This window comes from Gavialis gangeticus, unplaced genomic scaffold, assembly GCF_001723915.1.
Source record: "Gavialis gangeticus isolate Ggan-Ray unplaced genomic scaffold, GavGan_comp1, whole genome shotgun sequence".
NCBI classification, from domain to species: domain Eukaryota; kingdom Metazoa; phylum Chordata; order Crocodylia; family Gavialidae; genus Gavialis; species Gavialis gangeticus.
Genome location: NW_017729002.1, coordinates 23,143,360 through 23,149,593, shown reverse-complemented (window position 1 = coordinate 23,149,593; position 6,234 = coordinate 23,143,360). Strand labels below are relative to the sequence as shown.

At 53.2% G+C, this 6,234-nt stretch overlaps 1 long non-coding RNA gene across 1 annotated transcript in view; it reads right to left on the bottom strand.

Moving 5' to 3' along the window:
- LOC109290850 overlaps window positions 1-6,234 on the bottom strand; it is a 96,051-nt gene that overhangs the window by 22,170 nt on the left and 67,647 nt on the right. The window lies entirely within an intron of this gene.

Sequence of the window (6,234 nt, the reverse complement as noted above, 5' to 3'; positions counted from 1 at the left end):
ATCTTCCTGCTAAATCCCTGCTCCAGCACCACGTGGCTCCCAGCTGCATTGCCAGACCGGAGAGCACAGGGCCCTGCTGATACATGGGTGCATGCAGGCAGAGGAAATCTCTGTGTGTGTGTGTGTGTGTGTGTGTGTGTGTACACGTACGTACACATGCATAGGGTGAGTCCTACATGCATACCCTGCCACACACGTACACCTACACCCCCCTTCACACTGCCATACATGCAGACCCCTACACCCACACCCCCTCATACATCCCAGCCACCCGCCCTCCACAAACCTCATACCCACCCACACCCCACAAACCTATATGCACCCCCCCACGATATAGAAGAGGAAGACCTCATTTTAAGCTGTTGTGCAATCGCCTCTATGTAGACTACACAAACACATGTAAATCAGAACAAAAATTTATTTTTAAATCAAATTAATGAATGCTGTAGATGTTTGCTTTTTAGAATATAATTTGGGGGGTTTTTTGGTTCCAAGATGGCAAAACCCCTTCCTGAAAGGAGTACTTCTGGGGACTTTGGGTGGAAAGGCCAGGGGTTAGAGGACGGGACTTCCAGTCACAAGATGGAGACCAAGGGGTGGAGCACCTATCATGGGGCAGGTTACCCATGAGGCCCTTGACAGCTTGCCAAAACTTGGCAAGCAGCCCTCCGCTTGGAATAATTGCCTGCTCTAGCTTCTTCTCTTCCTTCTGATCCCTAGGACAGACATTAGGGCTGTGCAAAACAGCACTGTTTCGTTTCGACTTCTGTTTCACCATTTCAAAGGGACAGTTTCACTGTTTTGAAGCACTGTTCCATTTCATTTAGTCAAAACTGTTTTGCTGGTTTCGACGTCGTTCAACTTTTCACCCATAGGCTATAATAGGGAATCACAGAAATGCCTATAACTTTGTCATTTCTTGCCTGATGTGGATGAAAATTGCAGGGATGGCAGCCACTTCTGGGGGCATGAAGCCTGCCAAGGTTCAAGGAGACAGGTGCAGGAGTTTTTGTGAAACTGCACCTCAAACTGTTCAAAGCAAAACTAGTATCACTTGCCAGCAGTGGCAGCATGGTGTCACCCCACACACCGACCTGGGGGCCAGCTCCCCCCAGGAGGTGTCCAGCATAGCCCTGCAGCCCTCCCAGGGGGTGCAAGCCCCAGATCTGCGTGCAAAATGACAGGAGGCTGCTGCTGCCAGCTGGGGCCAGCACAAGCACTGGGTTCTTCCCGGCGCTTGGCACAGGCTGCATCAGACAGAATCGGGTGCAGGCACTGGCCCCCACCAGCAGTAGCAGCATGCTACCATCTGCATGCTCCGCAGCCAGTGAATGCGTAACTTAAAAAAAAAAGCCCTGCACTCACCAGCTCTGGCAGTGGCAATTGGTGCCTCTGAGGGCTCGTGGCAGAGCACCCCTGCACAGTGAGTGGCAGCAGGGATCGCTCCCCTGTACCTGGCACCTGTGCAGCAGCTGCCCCATGGTGTGGGTGCAGTGCAGCTTGGCAGGGTGCTGTGCATTGTCCATGAGCTGGGGTGGATCCACCAGTCACCCAGAGCTCCCGGTTCAATTCCTCAGCTCTCTGATCATTCTCCCAGCTCTTCCGGGGGGCCACAGACCCCTGGATCTGCGCATGGGTTTTCAGCAGGCTGCTGCTGCTGGCTCAGAAAAAAGCCTGCGCCCCCTGGGAAGAGCTGGAGGAGCGATTATGGAGCTGGGGGCAGTGGCAACACATAGGGGGTGCACATGCACCCTGTGAGAGTGCTGATGCATGCCCTGTCAGGCCACACTTCCCACTTAGGTGACAGGTGGGGGGCAAGCAGGAGCGCCAGTGCCCTCACTGTGACTACCACCCAGAATGAAGTGTTGCCTCCAACCTAGCCCCTGGTTCAATTCCCCAGCTCTCTGATCGCTTCCCTCTGTTCTCTGATCATTCCCCTAGCTCTTCCTGGGGGGCGCGGGCCCCTGGATCTGCATGCTGGATTTCAGCAAGCTGCCGCTGCAGGCTGAAGCCAGTAGCAGCACCGCAGTCTTCCTGGTGCTTGGTGCAGGGTGCGCCAAGCAGCTGCCACTGGCCCCAGCCGTCAGCAGCAACCTGCTGAAACCCCATGTGCAGATCAGGGGCCCACACCCCGCAGGAAGAGCTGGAGGAAGTGATCAGAGAGCTGGGGAATCGAACTGGGAGCTAGATGCCAATATCAGAGCAGTCCTTCCCCACCTCTTCCCTCTTCCTCTCCTGGGTTTCTGTTAGTTGCAAGCAAGCCCAGCTTCAAAACATGAAACATTTAGAAACTTTTGAAATATTTCAAGTGACCTCCTTTTGTTTTGAAGTTGTTTTGAAGCCTTTTGTTTCCTTTCGATTTCACCATTTCAAGCTCGAAATCCATTGAAGCAGCTTCGAAATGAAACACCCGTCAAAATTTTGCACAGCCCTAACACACATGCCTGGACAATCCTATTCTACACTGGTGTTATACAAACACAGTGCAGCCTCCTGAGCACACTCAGAAGAGAACTGTAGGGCAAGCATAACTATCTGGAATCCAAAGCATCTCCAAGTGCTAAAAGTTGCAGGTACATGGCTCCTTAAGTGCCACTTAGGATTTAGCACCTATTCTGCACGTCTACCATGGGATAACTGCTTGGCTGTCTGTCCCTAATTGTGCTTTCACTGATGCTCTGGACATCTTCAAGACGGATGCTTTGAAACGTCTCCGTGTGATGGCTTCCTGTTTTCTAACCGTTGGCAAATGGGGTAAAATGGGAAAGGTGAAAAGTAGAGAGGAGATGGGTTGAGCTGGAAAGTACAAGGGAGGGTAGAGGTAGAGGATGGGAGATGAGTAATAGGGAACAAGGTAGCCAGCTGCAGGCTTATACTCTCCAGCCTAGAATGGAAAAGACCACAAAACAAGCACAGATCATTTCCCTTGTAGCACTGTTAGAACAGGATGGGGCTCACCTCCCCATTCTGCTGGTGACTGCTGGCAAAGGATACTCCTGGGGGACACAGTGCCTTGTATCATCCCCCTCACATGGTCTGCCTGGCTGCCCCTCTCTAAAAGAGTGGGGAGATTTTGTTATGCCATGACCAGGAACTGAATCCCCAGTCAGGCTAAAGCAGAAGGCAGGATAGGGTACTGCTCCCTAGTCAGGATACAGACAAGAAACCAAGACAGAGGGATCAGAGGTGTGTTTGTGGGGGGAGTGCTAACCTTCAGAGGGCACAGGTGACAAGACACAAGTTGGATGCTTGCTGATGTGTTCTGTACACAAAGAAACAGGAAAATAAACAACACAAGCAGGCATGAAGTCAGCTCAGTGGCACATGTCTGGAAATGTTATTAAGTACATTAGCTCTTGGGTGGGTAAACAGGAAGCACAGCTGCCAGCCAGACCACAGGACACATCCTTTTGCAAGCCCCATTTGTATTCAGACCAAGAGAACTTGGGGTAACCCTTTCCCTGCCAGCAAGCACCTATTATATTCCAGATGGGAATCTGCTTTACCCATTGATATAAGCAGCATGCATGTTTACTGGTGGGCCCTGTAGTGAGGGGGGACTTCAGAAATTGCATGGGAAGAGCAATGATCCATGGGTGGAAAACTGAATAGCTGTGACATTTCCTGTAGACCTCCCCATGCTCACACTGATTCTCAGGTGTGCTATCCATGCTCGAGTAGCAGGGGTGGAACAGTGAGTGTTCACTCCACCTCAGCATTTGGGGGAGGGGGGGGATGACCATGCTCAGAGGATTGCGTGCAAGATTGGATTATATAACCAAGGCACTGGTTTAATTAAAACTCAGTACAGCCCTGTGCTAGCCTGATGCTAAGACAGAACATTCCTGCTGCTACTCTACCAGGCTGGATATTGCAGATGAAGCTGGGTAGACAGACTGATGGGAGAAGACATGGGCTGAGGATTTTGATCAGATGGATATCAGGACACCTACACAGGCAAGAAGCTGCACAGAGTCCAGGTGTGGCAGGACAGGCCCTGGGGGTGTTGTGACCTCCCCTAGCGCCCCCTACCGACCGTGCCAGATCAGGTCTAATGCACCCTTGATATCTCTCCCACCACATCTTTGATATTAATATGTTGAAGGGAGGCTGCCTTTTTACCCCTCCTTGGCACGGTGCTCTGATGCCTTCTGGCTAATGCTCTGCCTAATTACCCTGGTGCACCCTAACCTCCAGGGCCTGTCTCCGCGCCCTCACAGCCCGCACCGGGGCCTTGCTCCGAGCCCTTGCCTACACTGGGGCCTTGCTCCGAGCCCTCTGGGCTTATCTCCCTCTTCTCCCAGTGTACTCGCCCCCCCTCTCCGGGGCCTTCTCCCAATGAGTGATTCTCTCGCCCTCCCTGGGCTCACGCCCACACCGGGGCCGGTCCCGCACTCAACAGGGCTCAGGTGGCCTCAGCCTTACCTGGCCCTCAGGACCCCCTTCCAAGTCCTACACCCCACTGGGGCTTTCCCACAATTGGGGCTCAGGCAGCCTCAGCCTTACCTGAGGCTTTTCTGGGTCCTGTGCCCCACTGGGTCTTCCTGCCTGCACCCGCACTGGGCTCCTCCTGAAGCTGCCCACACTGGGGCCAGGGTCAAGACACCCCAAAACACAGCACTCTCTCTAGCACCAGGAACCCCCACTATTGAGGAGCTCCCCTGAGGCCTCCTCCAACCCCTACAGCTTCACCCAGTCTTCCAGTCTCACTCCAGGGCTCCCTGCTGCCCCCCCTTTAGTTGGGGCTTTTCACTGCCCCCTAACTCCAGGACTGGGCCAATGCACCCCCAAACCCAGCTGCGCCCTCTATGGCGCAGGAGACCCCACGCTACCATGGAGCTCCTATGAGGCCTCCTCCAACCCCTTATAGCCTCACCCAGTCCTCCAGTGTTACACAACAAAACAGAAAATGCAAAGCTCCTGGCTATAACAAAAATTCCCAGCCAACCTGGCTATCCTCCATACACATCCCTATCAGGGTTTTCTCCATCCAGTATCATCATACCAACATTGCTCAGGCCATCAGCCTTCCCTGTTATACCTGCCCAGCTTGCTTCAGCAGAGCTCTAAGCCTCCTTGGCTGCCAGAAGGGAACTGACCCTGGTCCCAGCCTGGCTTGTTTATGTAGGCCAGGCCCCGCCCCCTTCTGGTCAGCTGACCAGACTGGTTGCCCCGGCAACCTGCACCTGTGCTGCCCTGGTGATTGGCAGCTGAGCTCGTAATACTGTTGTCAGTAGCAGGCACCTTAGTGCCCTGCTACACCAGGTTTCTGGACTAAGTAAATTCTTATTTTAGCAAGCCTCTCAATAAACTCATGCTACCCAGCACATACAGCTGGCTCTTCCTTTCTAGTAAATTCTGATTTCCTGGAGGGTTTTCACATACATATCTCAGAGAACTTTCTAAACATTACCTTCTTTAGTGAAGTCATCGTCACAGAACTCAGTGTAAGGCATGTTATTCACCCATTTCTACACCCAGGAAAACTGACATGAACAGATGTGAAGGCACTTGTTAAGATCAGTGACAATCTAGTAACATCATGTCTTAAAGGCCTGCTGTATCCAGTACACCAGTGGTTGTCATCTGGGGGTATGTGTACCTGTGGGGGTCCTTAGAAAGGTGCTAGGGGGTACATGAAGGTAGGTGGGAATGGAGCACCACCACCCACCATTCCGCACCACCATCTCTCAGGAGCAGGGCCAGGCGTGGGGGCAGCAGCTCCCCTCTGCGGGCTGCACAGGCACTGCCCGGCCAGCTGGATGCAGGGGGTGGGGAAGGGGAGCTCGCACACGGTGGCCACCACCACCACCCATCACCCCGTGGCACCACCACCACATGCAAGCCCCCCCTGGATCCCCCGCATCCAGCCTTTGCCCCCCCACCCCCCGCTCTGTGTCCAGCTACTGCCACTAGAAGGGGGTACACTCCCTAAAAAACATTGAAAACCCCTGCAGTAGACCAACCTTTTTATGGCAGCATAGAATCAGAAAGTTAGGGTTGGAAGGGACCTCAGGAGGTCAATTTAGTCCAACCCCCTGCTCAAAGCAGGACCATCCCCAACTAGATCATCCCAGCCAAAGTTTTGTCTAGCCGGGTTTTGAAAACCTCCAAGCATGTGACAAATTAGTTTTGCACTCTTCCCCAAGTGCACTCTGATCCCCTTTCCCTATCTAATCTGCTGCTCTGCTTTCTGTATCCGTCCTTGTGCTCCCTGCCCAATCTGCTGCTTTG